Source organism: Saimiri boliviensis, chromosome 4 (assembly GCF_048565385.1).
Source record: "Saimiri boliviensis isolate mSaiBol1 chromosome 4, mSaiBol1.pri, whole genome shotgun sequence".
Taxonomy (NCBI): Eukaryota; Metazoa; Chordata; class Mammalia; order Primates; family Cebidae; genus Saimiri; species Saimiri boliviensis.
Window position 1 is genome coordinate 25886138 of NC_133452.1, and position 26513 is coordinate 25912650.

The window sequence follows — 26513 nt, forward strand, 5'->3', positions numbered from 1 at the left end:
TGCGGGAAAAGATGATCAGACCAAATCCTGAGAATTCTCACAAATATCCTCCAATGTGGAAAGGCAGTGGCACACTTGTGAAATGTTAAGGAACCTTTGCATACCACTGTTGGATCTTGCCAGAGGCAGGAAAATTTGCCATCTTCTGGGGTGCTGTGCTGAAATGAGCAAATGAACCAAGCTCTGAGGCATGGGACATTCCCTTGGCTGGCTTGAAGGCCAGCTGCCAGAGGACTTAAAGGAATCTCAGTTGTGAAGGTCGAGTTACCCCAACAAGCTTTATGCTCTGTCTGAGCTGAGTTCCACACGCCTCCTTTCCCCGGACCTCTCCTTGTCTGAAAAACTTCAATTCACAGAAAAAGTAGATAGAAACAACTCTCAGCCCTGAAAATGCAGCTTATTCAGATATAGAATACGAATGGGATATTAGAAAAAAAGAACAGAATCTATACACTGGAAAATCATACTGCATGCTGAGGAGAAAAATTGATCTAGAGTAACTGACACAGAGACATAGCCCAGATAAGAATATTAAAGGGTACATTAATGATAAAGAATTCTTCAGGCATCCAATCAGAAAAATCCATGAGCATAGAATATTTTTCCAACTGTTTGTGTCCTCTCTTATTTCCTTGAGCAGTGGTTTGTAGTTCTCCTTAAAGAGGTCCTTCACATGCCTTGTAAGTTGTATTCCTAGGTATTTTAATGTCTTTGTAGCAATTGTGAATGGGAGTTCACTCTTGATTTGGCTTTCTGTTAGTCTATTATTGGTGTATAGGAATGCTTGTGATTTTTGTACATTGATTTTATATCCTGAGACTTTGCTGAAGTTGGTTATCAGATACCATCTCACACCAGTTAGAATAGTAATCTTAAAAAGTCAGGCAACAGATGCTGGAGAGGATGTGAAGAAATGGGCACACTTTGACACAGTTGGTGGGAGTGTAAATTAGTTCAACCATTGTGGAAGACAGTGTGGCAATTCCTCAAGGATCTAGAATCAGAAATACCATTTGACCCAGCAATCACATTACTGGGTATATACCCAAAGGATTATAAATCATTCTAATATAAAGACACATGCACACATATGTTTATTGCAGCACTATTCACAATAGCAAGGACTTGGAACCAATCAAAATGCCCATCAATGATAGACTGGACAAGGAAAATGTGGCACATATACACCATGGAATATTATGCAGCCATTAAAAAGGATGAGTTCATATCCTTTGCAGGTACATGGATGAAGGTAGAAACCATCATTCTCAGCAAACTAACACAGGAACAGAAAACAAAGCACTACATGTTCTAACTCATAAGTAGGAGTTAAACAATGAAAACCTATGGACACAGGGAGGGGGAACGTCACACACCAGGGTCTGGAGTGGGTGGGGGACTAAGGGAGAGACAGCATTAGGAGAAATACCTAATGTGGGTGATGGGTTGATGGGTGCAGCAAACCTCCATGGCACGTGTATACCTATATAACAAACCTGTATGTTCTGCACATGTACCCCAGAACTTAAAGTATAACAATAAAAAAAATCAGTGAAGCAATTCCCATCTTGTTGTGTTAGGTTTTGAAGGAAGGTGTGGATTCAAAATATTTACCCAGCTCAGTTTTTATTTATGTAGAGAGAAAAAAAAAACAGATCTTCTCAAACATGGCAGCACTCTGTGAACCCTGGTTGGGAATATGACTTGAAAAAGAAAAAAGTCCATCAAGAACTTTAAATAAAAATAAAAATTCATGGATGGACAAATGACAGTAAATATCCTATTCATTTAAAGATAGAATTAAGACAACATCTGGAAAAATAAAAGTTGCAGAGCAATTGCAAATGTTCTCATGGCTAGTACGCCAAATGTAATAGAAGTAATGGAAATTGAGAGGCAGGGGGTGAAAGTCGGTGGAGGTGCATGATGCTAATTAACCTCATCTTTCAGAGCTGTGAGCCTGTCTAAACTTGAAACATGTAGTGAACTCCTTACACCTCTCAACCTTTTTACGTTATGTTTATAGGCCTTTAAAAAAGCTCATCTTGCAGGGAAGCAAGCAAAAGAGATTCCCTTCTGTATTTTTCGGAAATTCCAATAACACTGAAAAATCTGAAATTATATGAAGCAGACACAGTATGATCCCATAATCATAAAATTACTTGTGTCTCCGTTTTCTGCGTCTTCGTTTCTTCAGCTGCGCAACGGGTGTTTCTCCCCGCGCTGCCGTGAGGATTACACGTATTTACCTGCGAAGTGCTTAGGACAGTGCGTGGCGCACGGTCAGTGCTCCAGTTTGCGGCAGCCGGACTTGGGCGCCGCCAGCACAGGGGTAGGTGAGTTTGGCCTATGGCCGCGTCCCCGCATCTGGGGCGTTTCTCGTGTGTGTGCCTGGGCTGGGGCGGCCCATCCTGGCGGAGACTCCGGCGGGCAGGCTCCGCCGCGGCCCCAGGCTGGCTCGGGTCTACCTGCGCCAGCGCCGTACCTGGGCGACCTTGGCTTTGGTGACCCGGCCGGCCGGGCCTGTGGGTGCCGCTCCGCTCCCCCCGCGCCGGCCGCCGACCCCCAGCTCCCCGGCGGGGCCTCCTCCTGCCACGTGACGCCCCCGCGAGGGGCCCCAGCGCCCTCCTCAAGGCCGCGCCGTTCCGGCTCCCCGCCCCGCCCGCGCGCGGCCTCCTCGTTGCAGCCGTCCTCTTGGCTGCCGCGGGCGGCAAAGCCCACGGCATCTGCCATTTGTCACTCAGCCCGTCGGTACCGCCCCAAGCCTTGATTTAGACACGGCCGGGGCGTGCTCTGGACTCACTCGCGCAGCGGGCGCTGGACGGACGGACTGGGCAGCCCAGCTCGCAGCCCAGCAGCAGCGCGGGGCCTTGGCGCGCGGGGCGCTTCCCCGGGTCCGTCATGGCCGCGGAGGCAGCGCGCTGGAACGGTCTCGCCTGAGCTCCAGGGGTCGTCGCCCGCAGGGTAGGTGGCCCGGTGCTCGCGGCCGCGGCGGGCGGGCAGGGGGCGGCGGTGGCCGAGCATTGCCGCGCGGCGCTGCGAGGACGGTGCTGGCTCGCGGCCGCGGGGAGGGTGTGCCTTTGCCGCGCTGCCTACGTGCGGGTCCGGGCTGCGCAGGGCCGGATACGGGACCCCGCAGATCGTCACCCGCAACCCAGAGCGTCCCACCTCGAGTCCCGCCGCCCCCCGGTACGCCGCCGCCGGAGGGTTCGCGCGTGTCTGGTACGGGGTCCGTAGACCCGGTTCTTACAACCTGGCGCTCTAGCCTCGCCAACGGGCCGGGGAAAAAAAACAGAACAAGGAAAAGAAGCAAAAGTCTGTTGAAAGTAATAGTGGGACTAGACGGTAACTGTTTGCACTTTCGTCTATTATGGAAAATATGATTATTTTGATGCTCTAGTATTATCGACTGTAATCAGACATACTCTTAAAAGTATTTTAAAATGTGGGCTCCTAAACATTTCCTAGATCGGGACAGCAGATGATGCAACTTCGGTTACTCTCCGCGTCCAACTTTCAGGGCGGAGTGGGGGTTTCTACCATTTACTGAATGTACTCCTGTATTTTGAATATTTTGTTTTCATAAAATGTGTTACTTTCATGTTTCAGGAAACCAATAAAAATAAAAAAATAGAAACACCCAGCTTAGGTCCTCCTTCTTCCAGGAATCCTCTAACCCCTCCCTCCCAGGCAGGATCGGAGGCCCCTCTCGGGTGCTTTCTGGGGCCCCACTGAGGTCCTGGTCCCCACAGTCCTCTCGCGTAGCCTCTCCACGTATTAACCCATCGGCCTCGCTGGGCCCAGAGGTTGCTCACTTAGCACATGGTAAGTGATTAATATTGTTTAATGACCGAGGGAAAAGATAAAATGTTCTCTGATGTTTCACCCTTTTCGCTCTGAAGTTGAATAGTGGTAAATTTATATATGCTTAGATAAGAACATTTAACAGTTAAGGATCTGGAAAAGTTGGCGACGTCCGATATCCGTGTTTCCTGATCCAGCAGTCGCAAGTCTGGGTGTTCATCGTTTAGAACAATGTTTTTCAGAACTTGAAGTTCATTTTAATGGGTCGTAAAGTCATTTAAGTGGATGATCAGAATTTGTAAAACACAGACGGAGAATCGAACATCAGGGTCTCTCAGGTCATGGGGTGTTTTCTTTATGAATCTCTCCCCCTCTCCTCAGTTTCATACATACACAAATGTGTGTCATGATGTAAAACGTCATTCTTTAGTATGAGTCATGGTCAAAAAAGTTTGAAAGCCACTGCCCTAGATACATTTTCATACATGCCCACAAACAGACATATACAAGAAGGTTGACTGTAAAACCAGAAAAGTGGAAGCCGCCATCATGCCCACCTGAAGGAGAAAGAGACGTGATACACCAGTCATAAAAAGGGCACACTGTACAGTGGCCAACGAAGTATTTTTGTGTTTAAACACAAATGCCTTTCAGTGTTGAACCAAAAAAAAAAAAAAAGTTGCTGAAGAATGCGATGTGATATCATCTATGTAAAATTCAGAACATGGTGGAGCAAAGCTCTTGTTTAGGAATGCACATACAGGCATTAAAAGTAGTAAAGAAAAAAGCTCAAGCTAATGGTCATCTGGCAGCGATGAGAAGGTCAACGGCTCGGAGATGCTAGAAATGCTTTATCGCTTGACCTGGGCAATGGTTACATGGGTGTTTACTTTGTAACTCTTTGTTAAATGATACACACTAGGTTAGAATGTCATATTTCCCCCCAAATATTAAAATATGGGTGTCACAAAATGAAGAAGCCTGAGGCTAGAGCTCTACGTCCGTTATTCATATTTCCTGGCTTCTTTTTATAAAAGAAAAAAAAAAATCTTGCTCAGGGAGGCGTACCTAGGGAACTTGTCGGTAATGTTTTATTTCATAAATTCCATGGTGGACATAACAGAATTTGTTAAATTATTCTTTATATATTCTTATAACTTAATTTATTATGTTTCAAAAAGTATTTAGAAGAAAATATCATTTGGTGTGTTTGAATTCCCAAAAGTCACATTTACATATTTTGTACACAACCAGAATAATTTATATAGTAATTTAAGCTAAAATCAAATTCTGTTGCAAAAAGTGAAACACTAAAAAGTATATTAAAAAATCATAGAACTTTACAGACTTTCAGGGTTTTCAAATGCTAACATGCTGTATTTGCCTCAATAATTTTTGTTCCTCCATTCTTCTAGGCCACGTTTCTAGTGCTCAGTAGCCACATACGACTTTTATATTTTACCATGTTATATATTTTACATTATACCATATCATACAACAGAATGTTTCCATCACTGCAGAAATTTCTATTGGAAATCATTCTGAATGTAAATATTTGTTGGTTATGTACTTGCAGATAGTAAACTGTGGACATTAATCTTTGTGCTTTTTGTTTTAAGATATACCTCTACTATTAATGAAATATATTCTGAATATTTTTCTACAATTTTTTGTTTTGTCCACATTTCATTCTTTAAGTTACCTGAGATACGTACATGTTTAGATGTATATATTTTGTTTATGTTGTGAAATCGAGCTCAATTCATTTTCAGATTCCCATGTGAAAAGCTAATTGTCTCAATAGCAGTGATTAGCAGTGCCACTTCTGTCACATACAGTACCCAGATATGCTTGGGCTTATTTCCAGGCTCTTTATCCTGGTTTATTCCTCATCTGAAAATACTGCAGATCTTCATTTACTGTTGCTTTGTATGTAATACATTGTTCAGTTCTAAGAATTCAAAATGTTTTCATTGTGATATTTTTTTCCTTCCCCTAAGAGATTTGTAGAAAGTAGTCTAGTTCCAACGTGGAGGGTTTTGTGAGTTATCCTTTTGTTACTGATTTCTCATTTGCACTGTAGTCAGCATACATGTCAATGCTACCAATTCTGTGAAATTCTAGAATTGCTTTACGGTTTTAACTGTTCCTTGTATCATCAAGAATAATTTGTACTCAGAGACTTTCGGGGCAAGGTATATAGGTGTGTGTATATGTGTAATATATATACATACATACACTTTATATATAGATTATATGTATAATCTCGCTGTAGAGTTTATGTAGAAATTAAATATATTCATATAAATTTATATATATAAATAAAATATCCTCTCTAAGGTTTATGTTTCATCAATTCAGGAAAATTTTATCTTTATTTCTTTGTTTTCACCCATTTTTGTCCTATTTTTTCCTTTAGGAGTTACGATTAGACTTCTGTTAGACTTCCTTACTCTATCACCCACATCTTTTTAAGGTAGGTTTAATGTATTTAATATATATTTTTTATCCATATTGAAGTCTAGATAATTGTTTTAGTTCTATATTCTGATCTTTGTATAATTCTCATTTTTTCTTTAAATGAGCTATAATTTATGTACAACAACAAAAATAAAGTGTGTAGCTTGATGAAATTTACATATGTGTTTACCTTTGTAATTACTACCTGGATAAACATATAAAACATTTTCATTCCTTCTGCCCCTTCCTGTCAGTGGAGCCACTTGCTTCCTCCAGTCAACTGTTGTCCTGATATCTATGACCATGGATTATTTTCAAGTGTTCCTAAACTTCATATAAATGGAGTCATACAGTTTATTCTTTTGTTCATATTGCATTCATCCATATTGCATATATATGTATTTTTGTTTGTTTTTATTTTTGCTTTATATCAAGGATTGGCAAACTATGGCGTATGGGCCACTTCCAACTCAATGCATGTTTTTGTGTATAAAATTTCACTGGGCTTGGTTCCATGCCTCCTGTCTATAATCCTAGCCACTCAAGAGTCTGAGGCAGGAGAATCTCTTGAGCTCAGGAGTTTGAGCTTACAGGGAGCTATAATGGCACAGCCCTGCAACCTGGGTGAAAGAGTAAGATGACCCCATCTTTAAAAAAGAAATTATTGGAACATAGCTGTGCCCATCTGGCAGAGTTGAGTAGTTGTTGCAGAGACCATATGGCCCGCAAAGCCTTAACTATTTACCACGTGACCATTTACAGAAAAAAATTTGTTGACCCCTCTTCTATGATATTGCATTATGTGGATATATAATACAAGCAATTTACTTATTCATTTTCTTGTTGGTTAACATTTGAGTTGTTTTCATTGTTGAGCTGTTAAGAATTAAATTGTGATGAATGTTCTTCAAACTTCCATTTGTAGACATACATCTCTCAGCTATATACCAAGGAGTTGAAATGATGATCTTTGATAGGTTGGTTGTGTTTCCATAAACATTCATAATGTTGAACATCTTAAAATATCTCAATTGGCCATTTAGATTTCTTTTGTGGCATGCTTACTGAAATATTTTGCTCATTTTAAAAAATTAGATTATCTTTTTAGTAATGATTTTTAGTTCCTAATCTAATCTGGATAGGAAACATTTGTTGGGTACATGTTTGCAAGTATTTTCTACCCTGAAGTTTGCCCATTTATTCTCTTAATATTACCTTTTGAGGAGCGGAATTATTCCTATGAAGCTTGGTTCATCAGGATTTAGGAGTGGGGAAAAGGGGAAGGGAATGGAAGTTAGTGCTTTTTTGCATCCTACCTAAAAAAAATTTCTTCCCACCCACATATTTTCCCACTCTCAAGGTTTTGAAGACATTTGCCTTTGTTTTCCTCCAGAAGCTTCACAGTTTTAGCTGTTGGGTCTGTGATTATCACCAGTTGATTTTATGTATGGTGTGAGGTAGGGATCAAGATGTATGTTGTATTCTATATGGACATTTGTCTACTCTACACATTAATTGAAAAAAAAAAAAAAAACAAACAAACAAAAAATACATGCCATTCTTTTCCCATTGAATTGCATGGACTTTGTTGAGAAATGAATGGTCATATATTTGGGTCTGTTTCTGGACTCTATTCTGTTCCACTTGGACTAATTATCCATTCTTGTATCACCTATACTTTTTTAATTACTGTAGTTTATGGTAAATCTTGACATGGTACTGTAAACCCTCCAAATTTGTTCTAAAACAACTGTTTTAACTATTAAAGTGCTTTGCATTTCCATATAAATTTCAAGATGTGCTTGTCAATGTCCATTAAAAAAAAAAGTCTTCCCACAATACAAATACAATACATTGTTTTGTATTTTTGGTGTAGAGGACTTACCCATTGTTTAACTTATTTCTAGGCATTTAATGTTTTGTGATGCTGTTGTAAGTGGTGCAGTATTTTTCCCCCAGTTTTATTTTCCAAACATCTTGCTAGCATAGGGTAATAAAATTGATTTTTATATATTGATCTTGTATTTTGTACCTTTGCTAAATTTACTTATAGTTCTGATAGTATGCAGATTTGGGTTTTTAGTTTGTTTGTTTTTTTAGAATGCACTGTCATGTCATCTGAAAAAAAGTTTAAATATGCCTTTACAATTTCTATTCTCTTTTTCTCCTTTTCTTGCCTTATTGCACTAGCTGGGACCTCTAGAACAATATTTAACAGAAGTATTAACAATGGATAGCCTTACTTTTTCCTCATCTTAAGGGGAGAATACCTCAACATTTCACTATTAAGGATGATATTTACTGTACTTTTTTTTGTAGATGCTGTTTACCAGATTGAGGAAATTTTCTTCTGTTTCTAGTTCATTGAGAATTGCTTTCACAAATGAGTACTGAATTTTCAGATTCATTACATTCTGAAATAATTTTAGATTGACAAGAATTGCAAAGATGGTGTAGTGTTTTTGTATACCCTTCACCCAGTTTCCTCTGATGTTAACATCTTACATAACCCTTGTAAAGTACCAAAGTTAAGAAATTGACATTGGCACAATAGTGTTAATGAAACTATAGACTCTATTCAGATGACCACAGTTTTCCCCTCTAATGTTCTTTTTTTATTTCAGGATCTAACCCATATACCACATGGCATTTAGTTTTCATAACTTTCTCGTTTACTCCAATCTGTGACAGTTTCTTAGTCTTTCATATATTGTCACTTTAGAGGAGTCATGTGTTTTGTAAAATACACCTCAGGCTGGGCATGGTGGCTCATGCCTGTAATCCCAGCACTTTGGAAGGCCGAGGAGGGCAGATCACGAGGTCAAGAGATTGGGACCCTCCTGGCCAGCATAGTGAAACTTCATCTCTACTAAAAATACAAAACTTAGCTGGGCATGGAAGCACACACCTGAAGTACCAGCTACTCGGGAAGCTGAGGCAGGAAAATCGCTTGAACTCCTGAGGCTGCAGTGAGTCAAGATCATGACACTGCATTCCAGCCTGGTGACAGAGTATGAGACTCTGCCTCAAAAAAAAAAAATGTACCTTAATTTGGATTTATTTGATGTTTTCTCAGAATTAGACTGAGATTATGGATTTTGAGAGAATAATACTGCAGAGCTGTTGTGCCCTTCCCATTGCATCACTTATGGCAGCATTATGATGACCACATCAACTGATGATGAGAACTTCGATCACGTGGCAAGATGGGGTCTGCCAAGGTTTCTTATTGGCACATTACTTTTTTCCCCTTTCCATAGTCTGTTTGTTAGGAGAAAGTCCACAGTCAAGAAAAGGGAAGGGTATCAAATAATTTGTGGATATATGTTAAAACCACAACAGTGATTAATATTTTGAGGTAGTACAAATATTCTATTTCTCTTTAATGTTTTGCCCAGCAATTTTAGTGTTCAATGGATCTTGCCTGTAGCAATTATTATTATGGTATTCTAATGGTGATTTTCCATTTTCTTTTTTGTTTCTACATTGGTTAACAGGAAATCTTCTCTAAGTAAAATTGGTCCCTTTTCTCCCATTGATTTATTATTCAGTCAGTTATTTATATCCATGTATATTCATGGATGTTTGTTTTAATCTTTGAGCTATAGTCTAATATCATTTTTATATTGCTTAAACTTTGGCATTGGGACTTTTTTCAGGTTGGCTCTTTTGTCTTTTTGAAATGTCACCATTTAAAAAAAAAGTTAATTGTTTACCATTTCCTTACTGTTTGGCACTACGAGATGCTCCAGGTTCATTTAGTATTTTCCCTTCCTCAGCCTTAGAATCAGCCATTTCTCCAAAATGTCTTGATTCCTTTTATTAGAGGATGGTATTAGAAACCAAGATCTGTGTGCTTAGGTGTCCTTGCTGCTACTGAGCTGCTGCTATTTCTTGGCCCTCTGGGGACAGAGCTAGTGATTATATGTATGTATACTGGATTTTTAATTTTGTCAAATGATTTTTCTGCATCTATTGAAATTATGACTTTTCTTAATTTGATGGCATGAAAAATTATAAATATCTGACATTTTAAAGGATGTTTTTCCAGTATTCCTTAGAGCTTTGCAATTATTACAAGGTTTTGTTTGTTTTAGAATATCTAGCTTTCCATATTGCCTGAACAAATCTTCCTAAGATAACTCTATAATGATTTTGATATGTCATAGGGAACAAACCTTCTTTTTTCTTCTTAATTGTTTGGCTATTTTGGGACCTTTTCTAGTCCATACAAGTTTTAGTACCTACTTATAAAGTTTCCCGAAAAGTACTGTTGGGATTTTTATAGAAATGGCTTTGAATTTATAGATTAATATAAGAAAAAAGGGCATATTTGCAATATTCCATTTTTTCATTTATCTCACATGCCCTTTTTGTGTCCTTCAATGATATGATATAAAGGACTTGTACATATTTTGTGACATTATTTCTAGGTCCTGATGATTTTTGTTACTACTGTGAATAATTTCTCTTAGTTTCCTGTTTTCTAACCAGCTAGTTATTACTTCATAAATAATATTATATTTTTCACTTACATAACTAAATAATTTGCAAGAAATGATTTTTTCCTTTTCCTTCTGATCTTCATATATCGTATTCTTTTGCTTGTGTCTAATTTCACTGGCCAGGATCCCCAGTACAATGAAGAATAGTGGTGCTGATGATGGGCATTGTTTTGTTCCTGACTTGTCTGAGAATACTTCTGTGGCACTGAAGCTTAGTATGATGTTGTTGCTGGATGTTTAAAGTTCTCTTCTTCTAGTTCTCTCAGAGTTTTGTATCATAAATTGTATTGGATTTTATTATTTTTTTTTCTGAATCAACTGGACTCTGAAGCCAGATTGCTTGTATTCAATTCCTAGTTCTGCTTTTCTGCTGCCATATAATATAATCTTAGGCAGTTACTTCTCTGTATTTCAGTTTTCTCATCTGTAAAATTTAGGTAAAAGTGTCTACGTATAAGGTTGTTGAGAGAATTAAATGAGTTTATACATAAAAAGGGGTAAGAATTGTGCCTAGCCCTGGGAAGTACTCATTTTTTCTTCATTTCTTAATGTTAGGTTATTTTAAATTATTGTAATAAGTAAATTAATTACTAAATCATCTTGTACTTTTAAGTAACCTTACACATATTTATTTACATGATTTGGATTTAATTTACTGTTTTAACTTTTTTCATGTAATATTCATGAGTCATAAAGTGACTGTTCTTTTGCTATAGCAAAGGACATAATGAAGGATGGATTCCTAGAACAACATTACACAGGAGTTAGCAACTGAGGTGGCAACATTCCCAACTTTCTGGAGCAATTTATACCTGAGTCTTTTGATAAGCTACAGATAGAGAGCTCTTGTGTGAGCAAATTCAGAACTTGGCATGAATTGTGGAAAATGGCCACTAAATAAAAAGGAAAAGTGATTTTAGCTTTTCTACATGTTTCATATTACATCATTAATACATTGTATTATTTGTGATGTGGAGATTTCAGTATTTGGAATAGTTGGGAAGATTCATTCACCAGTGATCTGCTGAGCATTTTCTGTGCCAGGCATTGTGTTTTGTCGGCTTAGGGGCATATCTTTGCTCTTCAGGAACTTAGGGGTCAATTAGGATCATTTTGAAGTTGAAGGCAGGACTATTTGTATCATTCAGGGAAACTCAATGATCCCTTTTTTAAAAAAAGTTTTTGAACTTTCTCTTCTATTTGCGTTCTGAAATACAGGAAAAAATGTTTAAACTTTCTAATGTATTTCTTTTCTGTTTCTTTCACTCCCCTCAGCACCTTGGTTTAGGCCCTTGTCACCCTATGCTATTTTTCCCTATATTGACTTTTCTTCACTTTGTATCGTGTATAATGACCACTGGGGTCAGTTCCCTGAAAAAAGTCCTTTAGTGGCATCCCAGTACTTATGTGGTTCTTGGCTTCTTAGCTTGACAGTGGTACTCTTTTGTCTGGTCCTAACTGACTTCATTGGCCTCTTCTCTGATTTCTCAAAACTAATCCAGCGGTACAGGTGGTCCTAACCACTCAGCAGCCACTAAAGGGTTCACTCTCCTGCTTTTGCAGCTGTGTTGTTATTTGTGCCATTTCCTCTGTCTTAAATTTTCTCCCCAATTAATTTTTAACAATTTTCCAGGCTCTGTTCAGAGAATATTCACTCTACAACCCTACTAGCTAGATAGAAATCCTATAATTTATAACCTATAGCCCTTGTTAAATTCTTACCTTTCATCACCAATCTTTATATCTTAATGTCTTTTCCAGATGCTCAGGTTCTTAGATAGGGTTGAAGTGCCTGACATGATACTTTGCATACAAAGAGCAATTGCTAAATAGCTACCACTAAAGTACCTACTATAATTGTGCTACAATTTTGCTAAGTAAGTATTATTATCTCTCTTAAATTGTGAAGAAACTTAGTATCAAAGAGATTAGGAAACTTGCCTAACACCATATAGTTAGTAAGTGGCAAAACAGGTTTGTCAGAATCGGAGCTCTTGCTGTTTCTTCTATGCCGTACTGCCTTTATGCTAAAAATAAAGCAATAGTTAAATAAAAGTACTGAACAGAAGCATTTATGATAAAACACACACTGAAAATGACATACACAATGAAAGCTTTGCTTTCACTGTCAGTATACTATGGAATCTTCACTTTGGTGACCATGATAGTCGCTGTGGACTAACTGGTGTACTCCTACTTTCTTTGGACTTTCCTTCTAAGTTTTTGTTGATTCTAATGAATAAAGTTTGAGTAATCTAATTTTAGCTTATTTAGGGGTAAGAAAAACAGTAAAGTTTAGCCACACTTTGCTTGGTGTTTTAAGTAGAAAATTTTACATTTGCCTAATAACCTTTGCTGGGCAATGGATAAGGTAAAAAGAGCCTACTTATCTTTCATAAAGTACTTTTTCTCTGCTTCTGTTGAGCTATAAAATATGTGGGGAAGAAAAACACGAAGGCTGCCAGTCAAGTATATAGTTTGATGAGTTTATGTATATATATGTATACCTGTGTAACTACAAGCAAGAGCAAGATAGAGAATATTACATCCCTCAAGAAGGAGAAAATTCTCTCATCTGCCTCCTGGCCAACACCTCCTTCCCTATAGATCATACTCTTCTGATGTCCATCACTGTAGATTAGTTTTGTCTGTTCCTTCCCACCTCGCCCCCGAGATGGTACGTCACTCTCACCCAGGCTGGAGTACAGTTGCATGATGACAGGATGACAGTTCATAGCAACCTCAACCTGCCAGGCTCAAGTGATCCTCCCACCTAAGCCTCCCTATTTTCTTGAATTTTAAGTATAATTTTTAAGTATAATTATTCTTGAATTTTAAGTATAACCAAACAGGATATACTCTTTTGTGTCTGGCATTTATCCAGCGAAAATTTTTGAGAGTCATCTGTATTGATGCATCTATCAATAGGTGGTTCTTTGTGTATTTGTTTCTAAGTAGGAATTCATTGTATTTATATACCACAGTTTGTTTATCCATTCTGTTAATAGCTATGTGGGTGTGTTCCAGTTTGGGTTCTTACAAATAGACCTGCTGTGAATACTCATTCACATGTCTTTTCATGAACATTTGCAGTATTTCACCAAGGAACAAATCTGATACCAGAATTGTTAGACAATAGGGTAGATAAACAGTTTACAAAATTCAGTGCATATGTGTACACTTTTGCTAGCAATAAGATTTGTAGTTGCAGTGTACATTTTCATCAGCACTTGATATTGTTCGTCTTTTTCATGTTAAGCCCTCTGGTGAGTTTCAGGTGATATATCATGGCTTCATGGTCTCATGGTTTTCATTTACATTTCCTTGATGATTATGACTTTTCTGTTTATCTTTTAATGTTGTTTTTTGTTGTCTTAATGAAATCCAGTTTATCAGTTTTTTAATAGTTTGTTTTTTGTCCTGTTTAAGAAATCTTTGTCTATCCCGCAATCATGAAGATATCCATTTTTAAAAATACTTAGATCTGTGACCATTCCATCATCTATCTTAAATTAATTTCTATATGATGTGAGATAAGGGTCAAGGTTAATTTTTTCAGGATAGAAATTTAATTGCTCTGGAATCTTTTGTGGCCTTTTTTCCCCTCCATTGAAATGCATAGTGCCGTTGTTGAAAATCAAATGCCTGAGTATATGTGTCTGTTTCTGAACTCTAAGTTCTGTATTCTTGTTCTGTTTGTCTACCTCATGATCAAACATGGCTAGCCAAACTCTAGCTATGATGTCTATATTTCAGTCAGAAAAAAAAAAAAAAAGGAATAAATAAGACTATGCTCCTGTTTCAAGGACAGTACCCAGAACCTGCACATGACACTTCCGCCTACATCCTGTCAAGTAATGTAACAACCTTTATTTTGAAGAGACATTGAGAAATGTTCTTATGCTGAGGAGTCATGTGCCCATTTAAAATTCAGAGATTATATTACAAAGAAAAAAGGGAAGAATGAATATCAGAGAAAACTGGCAGTCTTTGCCATACTTTCTGTTTACGAGCTGTAGGTGCTTAAAAACATTCATTTGATTCAATTTCATCTACTTCTCATTGAAGCCTTCTTGGTCAACTTTTGCTTGTAATCACACATGGCAGACATCACAGCTCTGTGATAGGACTTTCCCAGATCCGCCTAATAAGAGGCGTAATGGGGTCAGCTACTTCCTATGAGAGAAATGTCCGGACCTTGTTAAACTTCTCTCAAATCACCAGTGTTTCCTCTTTATGTGCCACCATTGTGATCATAGCAGTTGGGAGAGAATGAAACCCTAAATCAAGAAAATTTAAAGGAAGATGTGGCTCAGCAAGTCTCAAAATAGAGTGGACAATGGTGGGAAAGTGACTGGGTAAACAGTTTTTTGTTTTGGTTAGCTTCTGACCATCCTTTATCCTTGATATTTGGGGAAAAGGTTTAGAGGTCTAGATTTCAGTTCTGTTTGCCTTAATTTTATGGCTGGCCACCATTAATATATTCAGTAACACAGGTATTTTATGGAAATACTAGTCTTTGAAACAAAAGCCTCTGTTTTATAATTAAGATTTGAGCCCATCAAGTGTTAAATTTTCCCTTTCATCCATGGAAAATATACTACGAAATGTTTAAAAAGGGTGATCTTTCTTCCTTTAGTCTTCAGGCAAATAAAAACAACCTTTATATTACAGATTTGAAACATTTTATATAAGCATATGTATCATGATAGTGTTTGAATTTTAAGTGATATGAGTATCTTATGACAGTATAGCTTTTAAACATATTTAACTTAGAAAACATTCATAAATTTATTTAACAGATATTTACAGGAGGTAAACATAATTTAAAACTTTAACCAAAATGGTTTACACATAAACAGAAAGCATAGAAATCTGTTGAAATTCTGTAGTTTAGAATCATGTTTCCTTGGCTCAACTTACTCCTCAAATTAGTTTAACATTTATCCCCTTTCCCAAAGTAAAGCAATAAAATAGAAACACCGTAACAAAAAAAGCAAAAGCCAAAAATTATGCATCATTTATTGAATGATAACAAAAAGCATAACTCAACATGTACATATAAATATCTGCATAACAGTACAGTTTAACTTTTTTATTAGTTTAAGGTTAAATTGAAAGGGACCCTGCTTTGTTGTAAATGTTTTCTGTATTGACCACTTGTCGTAAATTATTTTATTTAATTGTCTCAACAACCTGAGAGAATAGATAGTTTTGTCTCCTTTGTACAAATAAGAAAATTTTGGCTGAGAAAGAATGAAGCCTTTCCCAATATCAGACAGTTAATAAGTAATGCAGCAAGCATTTGACCTCCGATCACTTGGATTCTGAGCACAGTGTGCCTGTCCTTTTTGATGGTTCTATCTTATTGTTACTTAATTGTTCCCATTAGATGATGGCAAGATAGGGGCATCACTCTGAGAGATGTGAAGTAGTCCAATTACCTCCATGAGGTTAGAAAATCTGAAATTAATGCAAATTTGCTATGAGCAAACACATCAGAAACTGACATGTATTATAATGGGACTTTATAATGAGAATTTTAATTGGATTAGAGCCCTACTCTTAAGACATCATTTAACCATAATTACCTCCCTGATGGCCCTATCTCCAAGTACAGTCACATTAGGAGTTGGGTTTTTAACATTTAAATTTTGGGGACACATTTGAATCTGTAACAGTGGGTTTTGCAGGAATAAAATGTCGGGACTGAATATGAGCTGCTCCAGTGGTCACTCTGCTGTCTCTCATCATCTGCCATGTTTTTTTTTTTTTGTACGAATAATAATAGTAGTAGTTATAATGCCATTAGTTTCATTTCGCTCCTACTTGAGATTTCAAGAGCTAGTGTGAAGTAGGGCTGCCTTGTTAAATCTGTCTGCATTTCTATGAAGTGTAAAATCAGTGTCATACACTTTAATGGTAATACCTTGTCACATTCAGAGATGTTTAAAACTGCAATCTGGAAAATTGCCTTTAAATGGTGGGGGGAAGGGAGAAGATGTTCATATTCTCAGAGGACGCAGTGTGGAACATGTGGGCATGGCATTCACTGTGAGATTTTAAAATCTACAATATATAGGAAAATTGCCGGTTTTTCTGACACCTTTCTGAGATTATCAAAATAATAAAGATTCAAACCTAGTCTTTCCAGCATTGTAAATTATAAATTTCACCAGTATACTCTGGGGAGTGCCTGGTCCATAACAATTTTGAAATCCTTCACCAGATTCCAGGAAGCCTGGGGGGTAAAATGCTTCTTGATTAGTCCCTGATTCTACCTTCTTGTTCATCGTTTTCAGAAGCACTGGCTCTGCCCCTAGGGAGTTCTTTTCTTTCTTTCTTTCATTTTTTTTTTCCTTATATACTTATGAAGTAGACATTTGAGAATTTGCCCCACTGGGGAACTGAACAACTTTTTCTGTCCACTTCTGGCATATAGAGGGTTGGGGGCCAAAGGGTCATTTTAAGACTTCAGCTGATAAGCTTATTCTTTTTGGCAGCACAGTTCTCTCCAAATTTGGAAGGTTTCTTATCTGTTTGTCTCCAATCAGTTCTCTGTGCTAGAAAACACAGCCTAATATTTACTTTTGTCATGCATGAGTCCTGGTTCTCAGATTTGCTACATTGATTTGCATTCTGACTCCCATAGCTGTCTTTCTGGTCCTAAAGGAAGTTATCTTGGGACTGGCTGGCTTCTACTAGAAAGCTTTACTTTTAATCTGCTCTATTCTCTTAGTCATCTTATCCACATGAAACAGTTTAATGGAGAATATACTGTATACCCTTATCCTGAGACTATTTTGTTTAATAAAAAGTTTTCCTGGGCTTTTGATCTTCAAAGTCTTATCTTTAACTGTTAGTGTAGGGGTGGAGAAGAAGTTAGTTTTTGTAGTTGCAAAATCTGAAATGTCTGCAGTCTCCTCATTCCCTTTTACTTCTTGGAAACTGGATAGTTCTTTTCTGAGATCAGTTCTTTCTTGAAATACTTTGTCAAATAAAGCCAATAATAACCAATAAACATTTCAGTTGTGTGGTTTTGTTTTGTTTTGTTTTGTTTTTTGAGAAGAGCCTTACTCACTCTGTCAGTCAGATGCAGTGGCATCTCTGCTCACTGCAATCTCCACCTCCCATGTTCAAGTAATTCTTCTGCCTCAGCTACCTGAGAAGCTGGGATTACAGGCACATGCCACCAGACCCAGCTACGTTTTGTATTTTTACTAGAGATGGGGTTTCACCGTGTTGGCCAGGCTGATCTCGAACTCCTGACCTCAAGTGATCTGCCTGCCTTGGCCTCCCAAAGTGCTGGGATTACAGGTGTGAGCCACCTCGCCCAACCATATTTCAATGGTTTTTTCTTGTCTCTTCTCTAGAGCTACATGTTCATTTGGCAGGAGATCTGCCTCCAAAAGTAGCAGAGGCAAATGTTTTACTAGATATGTTGCCACTGTATAAAACACATCACCATCTTTCTGGCCCTTAAGATCAGTTTCCTCACTACTTGCTGACCACTAAACCAAGGTCATATATTTTAGGTTTTTGCTAAAACAGCACCCTACTTCTGGTACCAATTTCAATCCAACATAGTCAGGATGGGCTAACTTTATATTGTGCTAACAAGCCATCCCCAAACCTCAGTGGCTTCATTCAGAAACAGTTTTATTTTTTGCTTACAATAAACTCCACCATGGATTTGCAGAAGACTCTGCATAGCATAGAGAGACTCAAGCCTGTGGGTGTTCCACCTTTGTCACTGTATACTTTATAGGACACTTGGCCTTTTCAGCTGCTGTATTTCAGAAAGAAAATGTTCAGTGGTTTTCCCTTCATAATCAACTTTTTATTAACAGCCTAGAACTAATCTCATGCCCCTCCTAACTTTAAGGGAGTAGAGTTTAAGCCAGGATATAAATAGAAACACTTTTACCATACATCTAAATATTTATAAGATATAAATTAGGCAGACCAACTAAGTCCAAAGCTAACCAACCAAATATAAAGTAGATCTTTCCTTGACCAATTTACCTGATATTTGCTGGAAAACCTTGTTTGAATGTGGACTTCTTGGAATCTACTTCTAGAACACAGTACTGGGGGAAAGCTGGCTACTAAGCCCTGGCCTGTCTTACCTTCTCTAACTGTTATATGGTCACTCTGCCTACTATGTCCACATCTCTGGCAAACAGCAACCCCTTGACCACCCCTTGGGTTTAGGGGTTGCATGTAACAGGGGTACACTCTGTCCTTAAAAACACAGATCTGGGAAAGAGCCTGTGCAGTCCCTGGTTAGCAGGCTTGAAGCTCTTTGCACAAGGAATTCCATGGTTCTGGGAACAAGGAGCATAGCCTAGGAGAAGGAGTTTAGGCTTGGGTGGGCATCTTCACCTTAGGCCTTTGGACTCCTGACTCTAAAGGAAATGGCGCAGCTAGATAAAGGCTGGGATGGAGCATGGATCCTAAGGCAGAGCCCCTCTTGCTCAGGTTAAGGGCAGTACTGAGTGAGTGCAATGTTTGTATGCCTGGAAAACCAGACAGGTTATGTGGTGAGCACATAACTCTCTACAATACCTCATGCTTACCAATTTGGCTTCCATAGTAGAACTAGGGAAGGAAGATGCCTTAATCACCAACACTGAGTATCATATCTTGACAATTAAAATCCTCATTATAAAGTTCCATTATGAAATATAAGTCAAGTTTCTGAGGTATTTCCTCATAGCAAATTTGCATCAGTTCTAGATTTTCCAACCTCATGGATATAATGGGACCATGTCACATCTGTCAAAATGATGCCCGTATCTTGTCATCTAATGGAAACAACTAAGAAACAGTGAGATGCTTGTTGTCTATCTGATGTTGGGAAAGGTTTTATTCTTTTTCAGCCACAATTTTTTTTATGTGTACAAAGGGGCTAAAGCCACCTATTTTCATGTGGTTGGAACAATTAAATAATTTACACCAAGTGGTGAATGCTGAAAACATTTATAGGCAAAGCAAGATCACTTTTCTCAATTAAAAATAATGAAACAATGAGCTGTTCTAAGGAGTGTGTCTGATAGATAATGCAGGGGCATGGCATAAGGGAGGAAAGACGTGTTGGGTCCCTGGAAGATGAAGTCTTTAATATCCTGAAAAAAGTGCCTTGGGGCAGCCCTGGGCTCTTGCATATCTTGAAGGGAAGGTATGTTTTTACTGTCTCAACCTAGTAATCTCTCTTGAGCCTCAGTGTCCTGGTTTTAAAAATGAGGATAATAAGAATTGCTTTGATGACCTTGATAAGGTTCTTTTGATAGAGTAGTAGAGATTAGAGCCTGGGGAATGGGTTGGAAATGAGTGGAAGGTAAGGAAATGGGATTATCTAAGATTTTTGTTCTTTCAGAAGTTTGTCTGAGAAAGGGTGGGAGTACAGCAGGACCTGGAGGTCAATGAAGGTTTTGTTCTTTAAAAACAGGGGACTATCGGCGTGGCGCCATGGCTCATGCCTGTAATCCCAGCACTTTGAGAGGCCGAGGTGGGCAGATCACGAGGTCAGGAGATTGAGACCATCCTGGCCAACATGGTGAAACTTGGTCTCTACTAAAAATACAAAAATTAGCTGGGTGTGGTAGCACGCACCTGTAGTCCCAGACATGCCAGAAGCTGAGGCAGGAGAATCGCAGGAGAACCCAGGAGGCAGAGGTTGCAGTGATCCAATATTGAAACACTATACTCCAGCCTGGTGACAGAGTGAGACTCTGTCAAAAAAAGAAAAAAGAAAAAAAAAAAGGAATATCAGAACATAATATGTGTCGATGACAAGTATCTTAGTAAAAAGGGAGAAGAAAATGTAGAAGAAATTTTGAACAGAGAGATGGAGTTGGCCTCTAGTTCTGGGGAAGGTGCATCCTCCTGTGGATATAGGGAAGTTTATGGGTATATGGGACGTTTGTGAGCTAGAAAGTAGAGATGCCCTATCCAACAGCTTTTGTCTCACAGAAGCATGAAGTGGAGATGTTAACAGAGAGATGTTATGTGTAAGTGTTAGGAGTGGGGAGGGCAATTGTGAGAAAGGAGAGAAGGTGTGAAATGAAATGGCCAAAGAGTAGGGAAATACATAATTGTTGGGCAGTCTCTAGAACCCAAGTGAATTTGAATTTGCAGAGTTAGAGTCTGTTTACCCATGTGTACATACATGAAGAGAGAGACAGACACACACAGAGAGAGAGAGAAGAGAGAAGAGAGAGAGATTGATTATGAGGAATTGACCCAGATGATTATGGAGTCTGAGAAGTCCCACAGTCCGCTGTCTGCAAGCTGTAGACTTGGGAAAGCTGGTGGTGTGATTCTGGTCTGAGTCTGAAGGCCTGAGAAACAGAGGAGCCAGGGGTCTAAATCCTGGTCCAAGGGCAGGAGGAGATTGGTGTCCTAGTTCAGGCAGGCAGGAAGAAAAAGGGGTGAATTCCTCCTTCCTCTACCTTTTGGTTCTATTTGAACCCTCAATGGATTGGATGTTGCCAGCCCATATTGGGGAGGGTGGTGTCCTCCCAAGTCACCAGCGCGAGTGCTGATTTCATCCAGAAACACCTGCATGGACACAGTCACACTGAGCTGCCTCTCGGGGCTTTTCAAGTTATGCCTGAGGTATGCATTACTATTTGGTTAGCGCTGTGATTACAAAAGTGCATAGGGTTTTAAGTGGTCTGCTCTGAATTTTTCTCCCTCTGTTATTTTTGGTGTGAGATTTTATAGACTATGAGTTATTTCAAACATGCCTGACCTGTCTTCATGTCTATGCAAGGTCATTGCAATGAACTGAATGTGCGTATCCCCCCAAAAGCCATGTGTTGAAACCCTAATTCTAATGAGACGGTATTGGATGGTGGGGCCTTAGGGAAGAAATAAGGCCATAAGGGTGGAGACTTCAGGAATGGGATTAGTGCCTTTATAAGAAGAGGGCAGAGGACTAGCTGGCTTTTCTTCCCACCTTTTGAGGATAGGAGAGTCATCAGTAGAGAGCTGGAGGAGGTTCCTCACCAGAACCTGCCAATGCTGACACCATGATCTCAGACTTCTCCCCTCCAGGACTGTGAGAACTAAATGTTGTTTCAGCCATCCAGTTTGTGGCACTTTGCTGTTGCAGCCTGAACTGACTAAGGCAGGCATGGTCAGTTTTTAGAATTTTCTAATGCTTTCATGTAAAACGATAAAGGATGTCATCTTCCTGGCGGGTAAATGCAAGTCAAAGGGAAGTGCCCACAGTAGTCCGTGGTGGCCTTTCAGGGAAGATCTCGGTTTCCTCCTCCAGAACCTCTGGTGAAGTGGAGCCAAACTGCCATGAACTCTGCTGCGATTGTGCTCATCACAAGGGGATTTATGGGGTGTTTGTGCATGGCTATTCTTTGTAAACAAAATTAGATAGATATAGTCTTTATCCTCTAAGAATTTAACAACTTTAAAACAGTGACATAAATGTTATAGCTGAGGTGATAGATAAAATAAATATGAAACATTTAGTTAATCTTATAGGATATTCTAGAATGATGAACCACTAAGAAACCATACAAGTATTGTGTTCATACCGTACACCACCAGGTGACTATGTTTAGCAGCAGAGAAAGGGATGTTAGTTTAGGCATAATCATTATTACTCACCATTTTACATGAAAGCATTTGAAAATTCTAAAGACTGACCATGGCTGCGTTGGTCAGTAAAGGGTGCAATAGCAAAAATTTCATCTCACCAAGACTTACTGGGCAAACATCACTGGGAATGGAAAAGTGTTTCTCAGTTTATATGTTATATGTTTGGAAAAAGCTTAGCAGACCAACTGGAAAGCTTATTCTAAATAAACACTATGCTTTTAGAAAGATATGAGAAAAAAGCCATGTTAAACTTAAAGGGGGCTTTATGTACGTGTCTCCCTGGGAAAAGAGTTGGAGATAGATGTAGCTCATGGAGGAATTCCTTCATTCTTAGAACTTTGACATCTATTTTATCCCATGTTTCAGAGATAGAGCTTCCAGAGAAAATTAAGATTACCATCTGCCTTGTATTTACTCAAGAAGACCAGGACACCATGTTTTCTTGAAATAATAGTGCTTATAAAAGTCTTAACTCTAGGAGACTGAAAAGAGAGCTGTATCCAGTGTCCCCTAAGTTTATCATGCTGGCCCAGCCATGGACAGCTGGCTTCTTGGTGAGGAAGGCAGACAGGCATCAGAGGGTGGTATCTGAAAAGGAGAGGGTTTCCTTCACCCTGATCCTTTTTGCTTACCCACCTTTAAGAAAATACGAGTTTTTACTTTGGGAGGCCAAGGTGGGAAGATCACTTGGACCCAGGACTTCAAGATTAGCCTGGGCAATATAGTGAGACCTTGTCTCTACTTAAAAAAAAAAAACAAAAAACCGGGGGTAGTGGCACATGCCTGTAGTCCCAGCTACTTGGGAGGCTGAAATGGGAGGATTCATTAAGCCCCAGAGATCAAGCTTGCAAGCTTGCAGTGAGCCTTGATCATGTCACCACACTACAGTCTGGGTGACAGAGACCTTGTCTTAAAAAAAAAAAAAAAAAAAGTCTCGAGTAACTGGGGAAGATTATAAAGCTAGTTAAAATCAATTAATAGTGATATCTAGAAATCTCATAAAATATAAGCATTTTGAAGTTTTTTTTCTTTTTAGCTACTCTTTTAATTGAAGACACTTTTCATATATTTAAGTGTTAGTGAAGTAATGAATTAACTTCCCTCCCAGAAAGTCAAGACTAATGCTGTGTGTCTTCACATGGAAGATGAACTTCAGAGCTCCATTTCCCTAGTTCCTATGTATAACTTGGTCATATGCACACCAAACCATGCTCATAATGCATTCTCCTCCCCTGGCTGCCTCTCGAACTTAGGTCACCCAGGAGGCGTCTGTAAAGTCAGCACTGTAAAGAAAGCCTCGTCAGGGTATTTGAGGCAGCGTATCAACAGTTTATTGAGTAGGCGCCTTTTAAGCACTGTTGGATAATAGGCAAAACTGTCACAGCTATGCATAAATGTGCTGTGTCGCTTCACAGAAGAAAATATCTACTAATCCTCAGTTACGGTGCTATATTATTAAGCTAATAAACCTACAGAAAGTTTGTCACCATAGGTGTCTGTTAAATTACTATAACCTGAACATTATCTTTGGAGTTTTAGATGTCTCTATTGGCTGAAGAGCCTAATTTTGAAGCTTTTATCTGTTCAAAAATTTCATTTTTCCCGTCATCATCTCTGTTCAATTGAATATGTCTTTTTCAAGAGCAATCTTGGCTATGTATAAACTGCCGCCTGACGATCCCAGTGAATGTTAAGACTGTCTGCTGTCTGTCAGGGCTGGTGAACAGTTTGTTGCCATAATATAAAATATTTTCTGTATGTTCCAACCTTTGCTTTTGGCAATTTTCTATCATTTAGTGTTTGAATAAAATACTGCCTCCATTTTACACATCATTTTTTTGGATATTTTCCTTGTCAAATTCCGGTATGTTAAAATGAAGCACACTGATAACCGGGTGATTTACTTGTCATAGCAACAAATAGTGACACCAAAATATCTTTACTTTATCATGGGTTTCTTTGCGGGTTGGTAGTCTGGGTTCCCAGAGTCTGCTCCCAGGATCCAGGATTTGCCACTTGCTAGTTGTTTGACCTTAGGCAACCCGTAAATCAGTTGGTGCCTCAGTTTTCTCCTCAGCCAAACGGGGTCAATGTGCATACATCAAAGGCTTGATATTAGGATTAAATGAGATACACACAGACACACACACACACACACACACACACACACACACACACACACACATATATATATATATATATAATACGTAGCTTGATCCGTGGTAAGCACTCAGAGGTTTCTTGTTAGAAATGTATTGAAAATACAGAATCTGTTAGTGCAGACACTTCTGCCTCCCATACTTTTTGCATTTTGATTTTTGAAATGAGTGATCTATGCTGTGCTAACAACGAGAAAAACTTCTCTCCAGAGAATTTATTTCTTAAGCTAAAACTTTAATGCAGAAAACTAAAAGTAGTCACTCAAGATTTGACATACAACTAGGAAGTAGTAGTAGTAGTAGTAGACGTAGAACTATGGACAGGGAGTGAAATACTTTTTGTAAATGGCTGTTACTATTTTAGTGTTAAAAATAGATGTGCAGTGGGTTGGGGCAGAAAGGGATTGTGGCAGAGGAGGTGGCGTGTGTTTGTAAAAGGGCAACATGATGGATCCTTGTGATGGAACTGTTTAATATTTTGACTAGTAGTAGATATGTGGGCTTACACATGTGATAAAACTATATAAAACACACGAATATAATTAAACAGGAAATCGCAATAGACTGGTAGATGGTATTAATATAAACATAACGGTTGTGATATTGTACTGTTGTTTTGTGAAATGTTACTATTGTGGGAAACAGCATGAACCTACAATGATCTCAAAATTACAATTAACAAATGCATGTGCAAATATATCAAACTAGTAACTTTTTATTTTTGTTTTCAGATCATTCCTGCCTGATTCATAAACATCGTGATTGGCTTTTGTAAGCTGATATTTTGCTTTTGTTTATCCTCTTTCCCCAATACCTCGTCTTCCCTAATAACTTGATGATTTTTTTTACAGCTCCTAAAGCAAAAATTGGAACAAAACTTTTTTTGTTTTGGGTTCTGACATTATTTTTAAAGTCTGTTTCACTTTTTCTGGTACTCTTAGATGATAGTTGTTTTGATAGTGATTTTTGAGGTACATGTCTTGGCCTAGGGGCATTTGTTTCCTTGTAGTGACTGACTTCTTATCAGAGTTATGGTTAGTGGGAGCAAAGGGCAGAGCTGAGGTTGTATATAGATGCAGACATCCTGTTGGACATTAGTCTTCCTTCAAAACATTTTTATGGGTCTTTGTTTTTAAATAGTCTACATAGTATCATTTTTATGGCGGAGAATTAAAATCTACTAAACTGGGTTTTAAGGCAGCTTTGAGAATTTATTATCTGAGATGGCTTTGTTTTTCATCCTGTTAGGAGAGGAGAATATTGTTACAAAGTAACATAATGATGATTTGCATTCTCTGACAGATTCTAAGTCTATATCTTGAATCTTGTTCTAGTAGGTTCCATTTCACCTCTTTTGAGGACACCAAGAAGACATATACCTCCAAGACAGTCTTATCAATAGTACATATCTTGGCATACTCATTCCTTGGGATGTTAACTGACATTAAATGGAAAATTGGCCTATGGTCATTTAAATTTGGGGAAAGTCTGAGTTAAAATTAAATTAGACTTGTTTATTTCTAACAAGTGGTTATCAAAGACAGGGTTTGGTCTATGGTGTGTCTCAAACGTATTTCACCATGCAATCCCTACCTCATCAGATATACCATTGACCTGGTGCTCCTTGGAAATTTTTGAAAAATACTGCTTTAGAATTTAGGAAGTTGATATAAATAACAGAATTAATTGTACACTTTTCAGAATGATAGCAAATGAAGGACATTTGAGCAGAATGCAGGCTGGACCATGAAAGGACAGTTGGATTTTTAGCTTAAAACAGCTGACATGGAGCTAGGCCTAAATCATTATGCATACAGTTATAAGGCCACATAAAAATTTTAAATCTGGAAAGTAAAAATGCATTATTGTTTCTTATTCCTTCAAGATTCAGGATCTGTCCTTTCCTGTAAAACTAATGTGTCCTAATTCTTGGTGATTTTCAGGCTTCATAGAGTCCTAACAT

At 38.4% G+C, this 26513-nt stretch overlaps 1 protein-coding gene across 17 annotated transcripts in view; it reads left to right on the top strand.

Annotated features, from left to right (window-relative positions):
- The first annotated feature begins 2256 nt into the window (after nucleotides 1-2256).
- PLAGL1 (PLAG1 like zinc finger 1) overlaps nucleotides 2257-26513 on the top strand; it is a 67651-nt gene continuing 43394 nt past the window's right edge. For 9 of the 17 annotated variants that reach the window (XM_074397340.1, XM_074397343.1, XM_074397342.1 and 6 more), the window contains exons 1-2: nucleotides 2434-2964; nucleotides 6224-6280. The gene's annotated coding sequence lies outside the window, so the exon portion shown is untranslated. Of the gene's footprint in view, nucleotides 2337-2433; nucleotides 2965-6223; nucleotides 6281-25281; nucleotides 25322-26513 lie in introns of those variants that run through there. The other 8 variants (XM_074397351.1, XM_074397350.1, XM_074397352.1 and 5 more) reach the window with 3 other exon arrangements.